The following is a 17356-nucleotide window of genomic DNA, read 5'->3' as shown; positions in this document are numbered from 1 at the left end:
GCAGGATTTGACCCATTTTGGATGAAAAGTTGTTAATTGCACAGGTCTTTGCGAGGGAATAACGGCTGGAAACATATCACTTAAGGGCTTTTTAAAGTAACCTGCACAAAAGTAGTAATATGACTCATTTTTCAGCGGCAATGCCTTGCTGCTCTGGAACTGAGGTCACTGGGTGTCGAGAGCACGATTGATGCGGACAGAAGTGTCTTCTTGGCAACATCTGCACTCTTCCTGTTCAACAGCTGCCTTTTCTTTATCTTGGAATACCCTCAAAAAGTCGGAAAAGTACTTCAACTCTTCATGCAGCTGCCATGATTCTCCTAAGCTAGAGAAGTCCCGTGATACCTTTCACCTTCAGGGGGGCTTACGTTGTGCTCGTACAAGCCACGCCTCTCTGAGGCACCTGAAAGATTCTTCCCTTTGCCTGAAACTGAAACAAAATTTGACACCAAGAACTGGTAATGTGGTTCTGCTCGAACTTCCAGGGTTTGTCTGTTGGGGTTCAGCTAGCCTATATACGCCGCTTTAGTTTTCTTGGGTTACCCGTGCCGTCTTTTCGGATGCCGCCAGGCACGGCTTCCCCAGGTTCTACTGTAATCATTTAGGACGTGCCCGATTTCTGTACTGAGGCCTGTTGCATTAGCTTGTGAAAAAAAGACCGAGAAAAAAGAACATTAGTTTGTATCCTGGAAGTGTACGAAAATTGTCCAGCGGCATCATTTTGACGACGTTCTGAGGATGTACGCTGGACGGACAAACGGACCCCGATTGGTCTGGCTGAGGATAAGATATGGACAACCTGAGGATGCTGAAATGTCCAGAGCCGGACATCCTGAGGATTTACCCAGGTTTGTTTTGCGTTATCTGGGAACTATACGGACAAAAACGCTGGTGTTCTGCGGCGCGTACTACAGTGCACCAGAGTGGAAGATCAAGTGCACTGGGCACCAGTAATCTAGACCCAAGAGAACTCTTGTCAAATGAGGGCCTTCAAAGGTATTCCTTCGGCCTATTCTTCTCCCCACAAAAGCCACAGATTCTATGATCTAAATGGGAGCGCAAGCAGCCTTCGTGCAACACTATTTAGACCTTTGCCGGCAGAGTCTTCAGCCAGTGCCCACGTTTGAGGACACAGACCCATTCTTTTCTATTGAGCCACAGCATAGATCAAACCTGATGGCGTGATATGGGGCGCGCACACACCTTCCAAAATAAAAAGAAATAAATAAGTGCGGTTACAAAAGCCGGCGAATTTAAACGTGCAACACAATCCTCCGAATCCTCTACTCGGAGTGGTTTTGCCTAGCCCGCAGGTGCGCCGTAGATAATACAACACCGAACGACAGCCGATGTACCAAGGAGGAGAGTTATCAGCCTGCGCTTACGGCGCGTACAAAAAGCGCGTGCTTTTCATCGTAAACAATGAAAAGCACAGCCGACCTAAACATGAGTGCCGGCACGGCCGCTTTGCACGGCCGGCATGGTACTTCGTACTAGTTTCGGCGATCAACAACGACGACCAAATCCAAGAAATAATAACAAAAAACAGGTGACGTCACTTCCGTGGGGCGCTCCAGCCAGCCCCGATCGGGCGAGGCTGGAGCACCCCGGGCTTCTTTATTGCCCAAAGAATTCAAGGGTTTTCAAGGAAAAAATTCAAGGCTTTCAAGGCCCTTGAAAACTGAATTCTCAATTTCAAGAGTTTTCAAGGTTTTCAAGGACCTGTACGAACCCTGCGAGTCAGCTATTTAGCTCACAAGTATGCCAAATGGCAAATTGTGTATCATTTCTTCCACCTATTTAGGCTACACCCACAGTAAATCGCATTTTGTCTCTTGCTCTCGTTTGCAGCTTAATTCATTGTCCACCCATGTTCCAAGGTTTCAAACATTCGCACGATTCAGCCAACTGCGCAAGTTTACAAATTTTTCACTCTGCCCGATTTCTTTCTGGATAGACATTGTATCAAATCGGCAAGTTCATAAAAGTCAACTAAAGTCGGCCACAAAAAAACTCCGTCGCATGCCCCCGCGCGAGGGACACGAGTAAATGCAGAGCATTGGGGGTGGTCACGTGGAGGCCCAACCACATGCACGCGTAAAATCGACGTACTCGCGCAACGACGTACGCCTGCGGCGGCATACGCCGCTGCCTTTACGCCCGGAGCGGCTAAAAGGAGGAAAGAAATCCTTGGGTCACGTGATCAAATCGTGACGTCACTTGACTTGTTTTTGAGCGCCTAGGGACAACGCTGAAGTAGGCGCAGCATTTCCCTGGTTCCCCCGAGTGAACGATTTGCGCTGTCAGTGCCCAGCGTGTGTTTGTGTGTTGGTTTGTGTTGATTGCTACTAGTACCAAATGAAGCTGCAGATGCGTGAATATACCGTGAATGCTAGTATTGGTGCGATCTCCGTATCCGACATACCTACTGTGACATTTCAAGAGAGACTTGCAGCCTGAGCCATCGCCTCAGCGTAGATCAGCCATGCCGGTTTCCGGCGTTTGCTGTCACAGACACGGAAGAGCGGAAAAGAGGGCATCTATGCGCTCATTTTCCCAGCAAGGTCAGTAACATCGTTATTTTATGTTTGTTGTAGTTTTTGTGTTTATACCACTGTACTGTGTACCCTAAAGCTGCGTGAATTCTTGCTTACGTGGCCGCCTAGCTCGGCCTCCTATCTGTCATTCTCATTCCCGATCGTATTGTGATGTTAGCGATTTTTGTATAATCTTGAATCAAATTTAGCGCGTGCGCTGCATACTTGGGCGAGGAACAGACACAATGGAAAACGACAAACCAGACGTTGGCGCGCAAACCAACACCTGCTTCGTGTATCCAACGTACGTGTGGATTCTTTTCCCACTCCCTGTTTCTCGCCCAAGTATGCAGCACACGCTAAATTCAAATTACGACGCTATGTCCTTTCACACTGCGGCCGCAGTTTCAAGCGTTTCATTGTTCCTTTTGTGTAGGAGCCCATAACATTGCTCAAGTTTGATCGAACCGGTGGTGGCGTGTACTCCCCGAATTGCTGTCCTGGATGTTTGAAGTGCAGTGCCTCGATCGTAAGTATGCATGTGTTTGATAGCGTTAATCTCGCGAGTATGCCGTGTGCACGCATCAACGTTCTAGGTCGGGGCAGTTAAGTTGCGTTGCGGGAGAGGAATTGGAAACGTCACTTCTGTACAGAGAACGTAAGGATATCGCGGTCAAAGGGAAAAAAAAAAACGGAAGAGGGAGAGAGAAAGGATAGACCAAATGACGGCGGCAGAATCAAATCACCCGAAGGGCTGTGAAGGTTACGCAACATTTTGGGCCCTTTATGAGGAGGCACCAGGAGCAACTGTCAGTGAAGTGTACATTGAAGGTGAATGGAAGAAGCGGCGTATGGGACAAATGGTATGTGGCAGGGCATAAAGCCATTGAAAATTTGAAAGCACACAAATAACGTGTACAGGTAGGAGGGACACACACAAGCACTTACTGGCAACTGCCATTTTGTTGAAAAACATGAAGTTTATATACGAAAGAATTAATAGATTAAAGAAATATGGTGCTGATAAGCACGTGCTCCTGCCCGTGTAGAGTTATAGACGATTTGCTGACACACTTGTTACTATGTTCATCGATAAAGAAGGCCTGAACCCATTCCCTAAAAATCTGATAATTATGCCTGTGCAACATCACAGTCTCGTCAAACAAAGAACGACACCCACACTTTTTATAATGCGCAGGAAGATTTGCACCCGTTGAATTTGTGATCGTAAACAAATGCTCCCTGAGATGGACACTTAGACAGCGTCCTGTCTGGCCCGTATACACGGACTTACATGACAACGGAATACTGTAAATCATGCCAATCGCACAACGAACTAAAAGCTGCGCATGCTTAACACCGCACTCATTTCTCCCTTTCCTCGGATTATCCTTGTTATTAACAATGCAGCAGAGATTGCTGACTTTTGCTTTTCCAGAAAACAACACGCAGGACGATGTGCTGTGTATTCTTTTTCTTGTAGTGGGTTGTCCTGTGTGATCTTATTCCACGTCGCCATCTTTTACGCATTTTGTTTTTCAGAGATGTATTATTAGCCTACCCAACTTTCAGTTGTGCTGACACAGCATTTAATCCTGTTCCTGCAGCATCTACATAGGAGGGCTTCCAGTGGAAAAAAAGAAGTGCTTGGACCTGGCCCCTACGATGTTGGTGCAGGGCCTGGAGGGCAAGCCTTGGTCTACATCCTTTCTGGGTACCCATGGAAAGCAGGTGAATGCCTCCACAAGTGGCTGTTTTTGTGGTACACTCGAAATTAGCAGCAGGCAGACTGCGTGTGCTCGCAGACCACCCTGGTAGTATGACAACCAAATATGTAGCTGTGGCCTAGTTACTGCCGGGAAGACTTAATAATAAAAAATCAACTGCCCATCTGCTGAAACGACAAAAACGGGGGACGTGAAGCTTTGCAAAATCAAGTCCAACACCAAATTAACCAGCCCAGTACTGAGCACCTGTTCCTTATCGGGATGGTCTGCTGCACTGCAGTTGTGCTCTCTAGAGCTTTACTGATGCAAGCAATCAATGACCTACCGTAGCGTACAACCGTTGTTGTTAGATGGAGGTGTGCATTTTCTGTGTAATTTTCCATGTCCATGCAAATCCAAATTGCTTCGACTGTGCTGGAATGGCGCAATGGGATAGGCTTCAGCTTCATAACACGAGGGACCTAGGTTCAGTTCAGATCACGGGAAGTGTTTTAATGTTTTTTCACTTCACCCACGATCGTCATCAGAAAAAGTTGGTTTTCCTGCTGTGCATTTTGGGTGGACTACAGACACATCAGGGAGAGGCTGGAAGCTTCGTTTTAGTAAATGAAACTGTATCAAGTTCAGTATGTGCGTGAAGCTTAAGCATTGCACAGTCATGGACAATTCAAATGCGAACCGCGGAGCGCATTGATGAAGATACCGGTGCTGTCACCTGGCAGTGGCCGTGGAAAACGCACGGACATGTGCAGTTGAGATGACGGGAGTGAGGCTGCATGTCCCACTGGCGATATGTTGCCCCCTCCTCGCTCGCATGCTTGCCTTGTCACCATGCCGCCAGAGCGCTGAAAACAATTGTTAGCGATGCGGCACGAGATAGTATTTGCGGTGACTGTGTGACTGTGTGCTCGGCTCACACGAGCGCCTGCTCCCCGTGTGTGCCGGCGTCACATTGCCGACATAGCTTTGCATATGAAAGGCAGTAACTTGATCAAATAACGATGGACACCTGGGTAACGCCTACACCATGCTCAGCAATGCCCGCTCCGTGGATTTCTACAAGAAGTGAGGTGCCTGCCAAAAAAAACGAAAAAAATCGGGCCGCCAAAATTGATGTGCAAGAGCAACTGGCCTATAGAATGGTTGGACCTGCATATCTTCTTAATTTTTGTGAATATTAGAATTCTGCCAGTGATTTTCCCAGCCCACACAATGCTTGCAGTTAATGTATATGATTCGATATGAATTCTTGTGGTATATCTATTTGCTACAAGCACTGAATCTGCCAAGTGACTCAGCCTGGACTCCGTTGCACAAAGGCGCATTCTTGTTGGCGGCCAGCTCATTGTTCAATTCCCAAGGCACTGCACCACGAACGCAAAACAATGCGGTGCCATCAGAAGTTAGGCGGCATGCATTTATTTTTGTCTCCATTTATGCGCACTGGTTTTCTTCAAGAAAGCATGATGAGCTCAACAGTGTGCCTTGCGAGAGCGTGCATGCGTTTCCCACGCAAGCAATTATGCGCCGCATTGCTCTCAACGTGACCAACACCCTCAGCTGCAGCGGCGGTAGTACATGCAGTGCTTGCAGCGCTCTGGCGGCATGGTGACAAGGCAGGCATGCGAGCGAGGAGGGGGCAACATATCGCACTGGGACACGCGGCCTCGCTCCCGTCATCTCAACTGCGCATGTCCGTGCGTCTGGCCACGGCCGCTGCCAGGTGATGGCACCAGTATCTTCGGCCATGCGCTCCCCGGTTCGCATTTGAATTGTCCATGACTGTACATGAGCCAAGCCAGGGAGGAGTGGTTATAGGTTAAATCCTTGTAAAGAAAGATCACAAAAAGTTCAGCGTGAATCACTGAGCTTGCAAACTTGTCAAATCTTGACACTTTATTGTACCAGTCTTTCATGCTCAGCTGAGCAATGGTGGACAGATGGGGGCAACAACTGGCAGAAAGGGCCACTAGCACGCAGCTCATGTGTCTATGTAAATATTCTAAAAAAGTACTGGTATGAAATTTTCGTGTTACATTTTTCCCATTGCTATGGGTGCCTACCAGCCCAGGAATCATAGAATGGAACATTAGATAGTTGACCTCAGGGTATGTAATTATAATTATTTTGAGCCTTGTTTATTTGTGTCAGTTTCGGCTTGGACAAAACGAACACCAAGGCGGCCGCCATGAGAGAATGACACTCTTGATGTCGCTATTCTCATTGCATCATGGTCAGACTGGATGCGCGCCCTAGAGTGGCCCAAGCTGGCCACGGTCGCACGCGTCTGGGCCGCACTATATCAGCCCCAAAACTGTGACATGATTCACAAGGCAGTGCAGCGTGCACCATCAGCAGCCAGTGTGTTGGCTAAGTCACTGGAGCCCTAATGTCGGCAGTTTGGGGCGAACTGCATGGCGAGGCACTCCACGTATCTTGTTTATGCCAGTGTCGAAAGGGTATTCATTCGGAGCTTTCTTGTGCATGCAAATATTAAAATTGATTTAAAATATGTTACCCTATACTGAATGGTTGCTACTAAAATCTGCAGCTACAAAGGAAACTTTTTGCATAGTTATCTGAGCTTTGATATTGCAAGTACTACTTTAAGTAGAGCCTAATCATGCTATGAACGTTTAAATAGTGGTGCTACTCCTTTAAGGTATTTTTTACTTGTTTTAAGCTGACTTGTTTTTAGTTTGGAGTTAAGAGAGACCGTAACATTCTGGCTGCCCATTTCTGGCCATCAGTATTTCTGAGTTGTTCTTCAAAACTATTTTTGCTCGGCACTTCTCTGAAATGTCGAGGACACCTAACTGAACTTAGTCGTGATTATTTATTTATTTATTTATTAGAGTACCCTCAGGGCCCTTAGAGCATTACAGAGGGGGTGGGTACAACATTTCATAACACACAAAGGTATAAGAACAAGGAAAAAAAACAAAGAAACAAGTGTCAGAAGCGCAAATTACGAAGGCAACATAAATCAACTGAAAAAAAAGAATGCATTTGTAGTAAGAATTCAAGCATATAAAAGACAAAGATAGATAATGGAAAGCGCATAGAGTTACAAAAATTGCTGAGAAACTGCAGTCTTAAACAACAAAGGGTCTGTTATTGTTACAACGGAAGAGGGAAGGTGGTTCCAATCGGCACACGTTTTCGGTAAGAAGGCTGCTGAAAAGAATCTCGTGTGGCAAAACGGAATGGCAACCTTATGCTGGTGATCAATGCGTGATGAGTGATACGATGGTTGTGAAATCAGGTCTCGCCTCATTGATGGGTGGTGAAAAAATATCTTATGAAAAAAATGAAGTCGTGCCAGTTTCCTCCGGACAGTTAAATTGGGTAGGTCAAGGTTAGATTTCATTTCTGATATGCTAGCAGTACGGGAATAATTAGAACAAATGAATCGGGTTGAGCGGTTTTGAACATATTCTAACGCGTTGATTAGATTGTGCTGCGTGGGATCCCATATAGCGGACGCGTACTCGAGCTTTGGGCGAATTAGTGATCGGTATAGTAGAATTTTAAGGGACAGCGGAGCTCGAGAAAAGTTGCGGCGCAAGTATCCGAGCGTTCGGTTAGCGTTATTACAGATGTAGGTAACATGCGTGTGCCAAGATAGGTTGTTGGTAATGTAAACGCCAAGGTACTTATATGAAGAGACATGCTGGAGGGGGACTGCGTTAATTCTGTAGGTACAAGCGGGAGAAATAGATCGCCGGGTTATTGACATGCACTTAGATTTGTTAGAGTTGAGTGTCATAAGCCATTTATTGCACCAGGTTGAGACAGTCTCAAGGTCTGCCTGTAGGAGTTGGTTATCTGATTCGTTGGTTATTTCACGGTAAAGGACACAATCGTCTGCAAATAGCCTTATAGAGGAGTTAATACTGTCGGGGAGATCATTAATATATATAAGGAAAAGTAAAGGGCCTAAAACGGAACCTTGCGGTACGCCAGATGTTACTTTAGAAAGAGGTGAGTTATAGTCATTAGTTGTTACAAACTGAGTGCGATCAGTCAGAAAGCATTCAATCCATTTAAGAATGTTCAGGTCAATGTTTAAGGCACTCATTTTCAGGAGGAGTAATTGGTGAGGTACTGTATCGAAAGCCTTTTGAAAGTCAAGAAAAATGCAATGCACAAGTGAGCCGCGATCTAAAGCTGATGCTATGTCATTAGTAAAATAAAGAAGTTGGGTTTCGCATGAGTAACTTTTTCGGAATCCGTGCTGGTAGGGAGTAAAAAAGGAGTTTGATTCTAGGAAGGAGACAAGGTTGGAGAAAATTATATGTTCTAACATTTTACAAGGAACACTGGTTAGGGAAATTGGTCTGTAATTGAGAGGAGACTGTGTGTTCCCAGACTTGTGCAGAGGGACCACCTTCCCCACTTTCCAGTCAAGCGGCAAAGTGGAGCTCTGAATAGATTGCGAAAAGATTAGGGACAAATAAATTGATGAATACAGTGCAGTATTTTTTAGAAACTTCGAGTTGATTTCATCTACGCCACAAGAAGAGGATAACTTAAGGTTGTGAATTAAATGTTGCACTCCAACGGCATCAACGGTCACAGGATACATAGGTAAAAAATCACGACTAGGCATATGTGGCAACGCAGATGCAGAACAATTCGAAAAAGAAGTAACAAAAAAATCATTTAATGCAATGCAACAGTCTTCACAGCGAACTAACTGGCTGCCCGTCTGAGTTCGTAAGCGAAATGTTTTTCTTTTCACTAGGTTTAACAGTTTTCCAAAACTTAGAAGGGTTGGTTGCAAGAATTGAGGGAAGGGTATTATTAAGAAAAACGCGCTTGGCTTTATCGCGCAAAGGTGAAGCAATCTCCATCTTTGCCACTTCGTACCACTATAGAATTTGCTGCCCACATAGGGGTGCTCTCCAGCTGAATCAGCCTTAGGTATCACAGGAGTGAGAATAAGAACTTTAAAATAGTGTTAGAAATAAGCACAATACAATAATTTTTTTTTAGTAACATGTTAACAGGTCGACCAACCTCATGGCGACTGTAGGATGTGACTTGTTTGTAGAAGGGCAAGATCAGAAAAATAGAGACGAGCAAGTAAGTCATCGTTGCACGACAGCTTCTGTGACACCTAAGTTAAGCTGCCTGCAATTTACGTGCAAATAAAATTGTTTTCAAGATGTTTACAGTATTATTGCCTGGTTCAAAGAGACTGGTATACTACATTTTGAGGAAAGCTGGAGTTGGCCGTGTTTTTATTTGTATTAGGAAATGTGTGGAAATGTGTCATTTTATTATTTATTTTATAAATTTTTTAACTGCTACAGGAACTTTAATTTGTAGATGTAGCACCATGTATTTGGTGTTCTATGTTTATTTATTGAAGATACCCTTATGGCCCCACTGGCATTAATGAGGGGTGTGGTACCTGAGCAGATTAAACGAAGAATAATAACCTAAGAGAATTCTGCCACGTGCGTACAAGAAAAAATAAAGGAAAAAAGATACAGCAGAAATGTCAGTGTCCACACGCAACTAAAAAACATACATGCAAGAAACACAATAATAGTGTACTGTGTTTAAGCTGTTTGTTCATTTGAATTGTGAATGGGAGGCTCTTAAGGAAACATATGTAGTGCTTGACCAGTTTTCAAAATGCTATTTCATTTTTACTTTTCAGTGACAGAGGTCTCAACAAGCATCTGGATACAACTACAACGTTTGTGCTGAGCACCTCTGATATCTGTCATCTTCTATGGCCGTGAAACTGGGAATAAATAAAACTAAAAACTGTCTCCTTCATTTGGTATATTCCTTTTACATTGTGCAGGAACGTGGAAATAAGATGGAGGACAATGCACAAGCACTTGCACATCATCGTCGCCTGGTCACTTATCTGGTATTTATGCTGCAGTTTAACCGAACTGCCAGGTAGCCAACATTCACAACCATTTCAAGTTGTACCTCTCAAGCTAAAAAGTTATTTCATTTGTCCGAGGAACATGTTAAAGGTCTTCACAAAAAGACATTATTAAAGATTGAGATGCTATACTGCAGGTTCACTTACAACATCAGGTTCTAAAGATTTTGCATATTTTAATACTGGCCTTCACATCTGCTCTTGAAGCCTGTAAGTTGGAAGCAATCTAATGCTTGCTTTACATCGGTTACTACAAAGGGCTAGTGTCATAGCAATCAAGCATCCTGTAATAACAATTTTGTTTAGACTTCGAGCCACTAAATAAGCTACGCTACCATCTATTGCCAATAAATGCGCATTTTGGAATGACCACATCTGGAAACTGACTTGAAGGGGCAATATCTCATCCTACGTTTCTTTTTAGTTTAAAAGTGGCACACTGCACAAGTAAAACTGCTATTGCGATAACTCTTCTCCCGGGTACACGCGCGCTTGTAGGAAATCTCGCAGCCATGAACGGAATTTCTCTTTGATTTTCTCATCGTTCTTGAAAGAAGCAGAAACTTAAACGCAGAAATAATGAAGAAGACGTCCTCCAAGTCTGATGATTGGTTGGTGCGTGGCAGCAGTAATATTAGGGCCACACATAGGATATAGAAACCCTAGCAAAAATTCCAATAGAAATTTGTATTGGTCCAATAGAAATAATCTATTGGTCCTATAGGTCAGGCTATTGGTTCTATTTGAGTATCTATAGGACCAATACAAAATCTATTGGTCCGATAGAGTGACATGTATTGGTCCAATAGACCAATTCGTATTGGTTCTATTGGTCCCAATGGGACCAATAGCTATAGGGACCAAAAGCTATTGGAATAGTGAGACCAATAGCTATTGGTTGTATCAGCCTAATAGACCAATAGGGGATATCTATTGGTCAAATACATTCTGGTGCTATTGGTTTACAGGCTCTAATAAAAAGTAGAGCTGTTAGCTTTTTTTAGGCGGTGTGCTGCTAAGCCCATAGCGTCACTAAATAAAGGCTTAAGCCCACGGACGGGGGCAACGGGGGTGAGATCCCGGCCGCAGCGGTTGTTTTCCAGATCGAGGCGAAATTTAAGGTAAAACCGCCCGTGTGTCGATCTCGCGCTGCGGCGCTAGTACACACCACCGCTGGTCAAAATGAATCTGCCTCCCTGCAAGCAATGTTTCTGCCCGAAAACATTCGATTCACGTTAGCTGCAATCATTTTGCATTTAGCACGCCTCAAAAATAATGTCCCTGTAGCACTTAAAAATTTCCTGGTAGCAACGAGTTGCAGCCGCCGGCGCATGGTGGTTGCCCGCAATGCTTGCGACAAGCAAAAAAACACCGCGCGTGTGATTCTGTGCCTACAGTAGTTATAGATCTTTTCGCGAGCGTCAGCGGTCGCCTTCATAACCATCGCCTCTAATTTTTTCAATCTCGCTGCGCCGCGGCCCGCGGAGCGGCCATATTTGTTTTGGGTGCCGATTCAACGGCCAATTCTTAGGATAAGTGTCGTACAATTAATATATGTTTGCAAAAAGTAAAGCCTGCAAAATCAAAATTAACACCAAAATAATTAAGCCCGCATCATAAAATTGCATTATAATTTTAAGGTGAAATACATTCATTAAAACTTCTCAATAATGCTTCTCTGACAAAATGAACCTGGCGGAGGTTTCGTATGCCAAACAAAGCAAAATGGCTTCATGTCCGGCGCTTCGGCATCCATGCTTCGGCACCCTCCATGTTCGGCACGATCCCGCGGCGCGGGCGTTCATCTCAGCGGCCAGCCAACGTGTTTGTGAATTTTAGTTCCACACATTGTATTTGTTAGTCTTAATTATTAAGCTACGAGGACATCATCTGCGGACCACTAGAACGTAAAGACACCTTCGGCGTCGCTCGTATTCAATGATTATTGTCTTCACGCACGGCGGGGTGACGAACGTGCACGCATTACGCAGCTCGGATTTTCGCATTTGAAGGTATGTATACATTTCTTTTCCCCGTGAAGCTCTAGAAGCTTTTTACTTCCTGATAAAATTTCTTATTAAAAATAGCAGAGCAGGTCGACAAGCGGCGCTTTTATTTTTGGAAAAGCCACTATCGATGCAACCACGTGTGAACTGAGTACAAATGCATGTAGGACTTCGTGTTCCGATTAACAACTGTGCATATAGCGTTTTGTACAGATGAAATGAAGTGCCGCGGGTAATGTTGCATCCAGATGGCATCGAAACGGAATGTCTGGCTTTAGAAGCGTTCCGACCACATCGGCGTACTCACGCACGTAGTTCGTGGTCGAGCGGCGTGCTGCCGTAGAGTGGTATGTTTCGCCTGGACGAAATGCTAGACACACTTATTAAAATGTGCAGTTATTGCGGAAGTTCCTAATTATTGCCATACTGTTTTTGCAGGTCTTGCAGCTCTGACTGGAGGAGTATGAGCACCGGAAATTCGACAGCCTGTTGGGCAATAAAGCTGCAGTCAACCAGCACTTACGGCTTTGTGGTATTTGAAGGGTAGTGGGACCACGTTGCGTTTAGAAACTTGCTGAAGCAAGTGTAGCATGGCCAAATGAATGCAGTGAACTAAATGCCGTGGCATGCATTTGGCCATATTTCAATTCAATGCTCCAGTGGGCCCATGATACCAATACACCTATAAGTACCAATACACCTATAGGACTAGACCAATACACCAATAGGTACCAATACACCTATAGGACGGACCAATACACCAATAGGTACCAATACACCTATAGGACGGACCAATACACCAATAGGTACCAATACACCTACAGACTGATACACCAATAGCTATTGGTGTCAATAACCCAATAGGCTATTGGTTTTGTCTATTGGTATTTTTTGCTAGGGAATGTTTAAGCGGTTTAAGTTTATAAGAATAAAGGAACCAGCGCAGCACAAACTCGGGGCGATACCATAGACACGGTCAGGCAGGCACGCTCCGCATTTAAAAAAAAAATCGTTCAGCAAGACACCCGTAAAAATTGAAGTAATTACAAAAGGAAGCGTCAGTTCCAGCTGTTTCTTGCGTCGTCTGCTGCTAGACGCTGGCCATCGCCTCCTCTTTTTAGAGGGGGAATTCCCTAGGAGGCGACGCGCGAAGCCACATCAAGCCTGCTCGCTGCAACAACAAATTCCCTAAATGTCCCTAACTTTTGTCCCCAACTGACAGTGGTTTCAGGAGCCAATCAAAACGTGGAATAATTTCCTCCTTTTCGCCGCATGCCTTTACGCCGGCCGACGACGTCGGAGAGGGCGAGTAACCACATATCGCCGCAACACGCGCGTAAACCAATGCGCCGCGCAGTGTGGCTCGACTACTTCGGACTCAGCTTTGTGGCGACCAGTTCAACTACATTTTAACTAAAATAAAGCAAATAATGCCTATTCTCACAAATATACGTATATTTAATACAGAAACAACTAAAACAGTTCTCGGGACATTAAAAAACGTTAAGGATTAGTATGCATACTTGGCAGGCACAAAACCAACGAATCCCTTCCGCTACATTTGGCGTAAAAGTGCCTTGCTCCCATAGTTGCTCGTTGCTTCGCGTGTTTTGTCCGGTTGTTTGGTCACCGTATTTTACAAATTACTTCGTTTTATCGCATAATAAATAGTGAAGTTAGCTTATTTATCAATTCACTGTCTTGTTATGCGACCTGACTGCCGATAACATCACCGCCAGAGGTGTACGTCAACACCGTACGCCCGAAATTTTGAGTCGATATCTGGCGCGCTCTGACTTGGGCGTAACAAGCGCGTACCAATGCATTCGGCGTACGCCGGTTCCTTACGCGCTTACGCCGGTTTACGTCGTTGCGCGAGTACGCCGGTTTTACGCGTGCATGTGGTTGGGCCTTAATTGTGGTAGTTGGCCACGGCCGGACTGGAGCAGCGGCAGCGGCGAGCGCGCACTTTCATACGGCCTGCGCACCCAAGAAGGAACCAATACAGCAGATTCTTTACAGTGGGGGCGCTTCGAACCAACCCTCTGCCCTTCCAACCCGCCTTTCTGTTAGTCGACGCATCGCTTCTGGCCGAGCGCTGTTTTTGACAGTGCGCTTCGCTGCCGGCGGGCCGCTCAGCCCGACCGGAGCGTGAATAGCAGAATCACGTTTAGCTAAGCGATAACCCTATCTCCCTCGACGGGAAATCATTCGCGTCACTGGTCGTGCCCTGTGCGTGTGCAAACCAAGACATCATCCGAAAGGAAAAATAAAAAAATAAGAAATGATATTTCCGTCACGGAAAGTGCCGTGTTTATTTGCCTGTCTCACCATTTTCATATAATACAGTCGCTGATAAGATATGAAGACCTCGCATATTTTTCGTCATGCGCCCCGCGTTGAAATGTTTCTTTCAAATGTTTGATTCGGCGCTTCCGAATGATAATGTTAGGCTGTTTGACCCTAATAGACCGAAAATTCAGAAGGGGGTAAGGAATCAACTATTTTAAGAACGCCCATGTAAATTAACACTGGCAGGTATCACCTGTAGCCACGGCAGGGCTGGGGCAGCGGCAAATCCGCGCGCACCGCTCCTCTACCCCGCCCGTGCTGTGGGTCAACTGGCGAGGGTTAGAGTGCCTCGATGCGCGCGGAGCGCGCGAGCATCAGGCGGGTAAAGCTGGCTCAAAAATGCACAAAAATGTGTCTAAACACGAATGCCGCCATGATGCCACGCTGTAGTTGCCAGATCAGTAGTTGAAGATATGGCTAACAATTTTTCTTGAAAATGAGGCACAAATTTAGGGCCCTAAGCTAAAATTAGGCAACTTTTATGGCAATAACTGAGTTTCTTTACGAGTTTGTATGCTCTTTATTAGTTTTCTTGAAGTATTCATGCTTGACGAACAAAAATAAATGAAATTATAAGCAAAAAGAAGACGTCGAGCTGAGGCGCCAAATTTAGTTTCGGGTTTCGGTATATTGTGAGGAGCGTCAGTCGTGTGGGGCTAATTTACAAAGGTTCACTCTAACACGCCTTAGTGTCTGCTGTGTCACTTCGTTGCTTGCGAAGACTGCCAACGATACGGAATAAAGCCGCCGCCGCCTATCTTCAAGGACACCTTCTCTACATGTCCGTAGTGGCTGCTGCCGATTTGAACCCGCCGTCAGCCGGTCATATCATGTTACGCGAAACATGTATGGGCAGATCGGCTCCTTTTAATCGTATATGATTCGTAAATTAAAACAAAGAAATGTACGAACCATTTTACCATGCCTACCGTATAACTAGGCTCTTGTTTACGGGTGCTGTTATACTTTCACTGAACGGTGTTTTACTTGAGTCAGAGATAAAACAACCGCCAACTAATAATAATAATGGTAACTTTATTTGCACGATAAGGTGGTTTTCTAGAGGAGGACAAGGCGAAGCCGAAAGGTAATCCCGAATGTAGGTGCAGAAATCTCCTGTATGGGTGTGTGCGATTGGTGCATGCTCCTTCGATCGCTGAAACACGCAATCTGAAATTTTCGAGAATATATTTGATGCTTTGCATGACACATTTCTTAAATTCGGCGGATCAGCGACGTTGTTTAATTACGCATACTTGCACCTCTGCTCTCATATGGCCCATGTATATACCTGCACAGAGGAGGTGGGGGAGGAGTAAACTTCGTTCATGTGAGATGGGCACCCGTGTGGTGGGGCGTTAAGAAAAATTCTTCTGTCCTTCCCTGGGTGCATTCGCCAATGAACGGAAACGGCCACTTCTGTCCACGCCAAATTATCAGGACCACCCCGCCTGCAGGCAGTTTTACCTGAAATGCCTGCGGGTTCGGCCGGAAATCTGTCTGTCAACAGAAACCGCCTAGGAAGCATGTTGAGGTAACACACATATGCGCTTTCTTGGGTCGCGATGGGACCGTCATGTATTTTGTGCAAGGCGAAGTCGACGAAGGATATACATCTCCCTGGAAAAGTAAATTAATTTGAGTGCACCTATAAATTGTTATTGCCGCTCATTAGTTCAATCATAGTGGTTAATTTTGAAACAGCTGCCAAACATAACTATAGCAGGTGAATCAGACTGCCTAGCATGAGACTATCAATCGCTAATATAGAGTATTCAGACACTTAATGTGCATTGCATATGGCAGTCATTAAGAAAGCCGACAATAAATTGAATTCTCAATTTTATTATTTGCGACAGTTACATCTGCACGTATTGGTTCAGTCAGGGCCATCTGGAGACGTTCTTCAGCTGTATACACTAGATAAAAGGAAGGAATGCGATATGCGAATGCGATACGCGATAGAACGAAGGAATTCGATATGTGTAGCACAGCTTTCTCATTTATGCCAACATCAAACCGGTGGCCACAAAGGTGCCACACCAGACCTTGTAGAATTTCCACGCTTCAGCGTGCTCACAGCAACCAGGATGATCACGAAGTTGCATCACCGAAGCTGGGTTCCAGTAATGCTGTAGCTGATTATGAAAGTTCTGGCTAATGCTCATTCAGATTGTGGTCATCAGCATTCTTGTTTTCATCAAAAATTAAGGGCCATCGCAATGCCATCAGTCCGTGTATCATAAGCAAAAACAAACACAGAAAAAGCAAGAGGGTCATATGTACAAGCAATTCTTATCCAACAAATTTTATTTCCCCACCAGTAATACCACCAGACCTCTAGGGAAGTTTGTGATGGTAAGAGCAAGGCTAAGATGACCTAATGTGCGACTTCAAAGAAAGGAAGAAACTGTAGAAGAAAGCTAGGGAGGTTAACCAAGGAAAGAAGAAGAACTGTCCAGCTGGCTGTGCTACATGTGGAAATGGGAACAGGAAACTTGAAAGAAAAGGAAAAGACTGGCATAAAATAAAGGATAAAAAATTCGGGAGAAAAAAAAACATGGCGTGGAAATGGCCAGTACAAAGACAGCACCATGGGCGAAAAAAAGATAGGCATAAAACAAGCAGGCAAAATGACAAAATGGGCAAATGAAGGATGCTGCATACTGGTAACACCACTACAGCACCTGTGACTGTTCTTCTCTCTTAATCACTGCAATCTGCTTCTTCAAGGCAAGAACTGATTTGGCTACTTTAGCTCCATCTTGTCTAAAACCACTGAAATATGTCTGATTTTCTGTGTACATAATGTAAATAGGGTAC

At 44.9% G+C, this 17356-nt stretch overlaps 1 long non-coding RNA gene across 1 annotated transcript; it reads left to right on the top strand.

Moving 5' to 3' along the window:
* The first annotated feature begins 2167 nt into the window (after positions 1-2167).
* Positions 2168-10048, top strand: LOC144175624 (uncharacterized). The gene is made up of 4 exons (XR_013323661.1): positions 2168-2564; positions 2974-3066; positions 4145-4268; positions 9936-10048. It is a non-coding gene; the product is annotated as an uncharacterized LOC144175624 (long non-coding RNA).
* Positions 10049-17356: the final 7308 nt, after the last annotated feature.

This window comes from Haemaphysalis longicornis, unplaced genomic scaffold (assembly GCF_048455015.1).
Source record: "Haemaphysalis longicornis isolate Haplotype H1 unplaced genomic scaffold, Haemaphysalis longicornis Haplotype H1 scaffold_1, whole genome shotgun sequence".
NCBI lineage: Eukaryota > Metazoa > Arthropoda > Arachnida > Ixodida > Ixodidae > Haemaphysalis > Haemaphysalis longicornis.
Note: the sequence above shows the minus strand (reverse complement) of the source record. Positions and strands in the feature narration are given on the sequence as shown.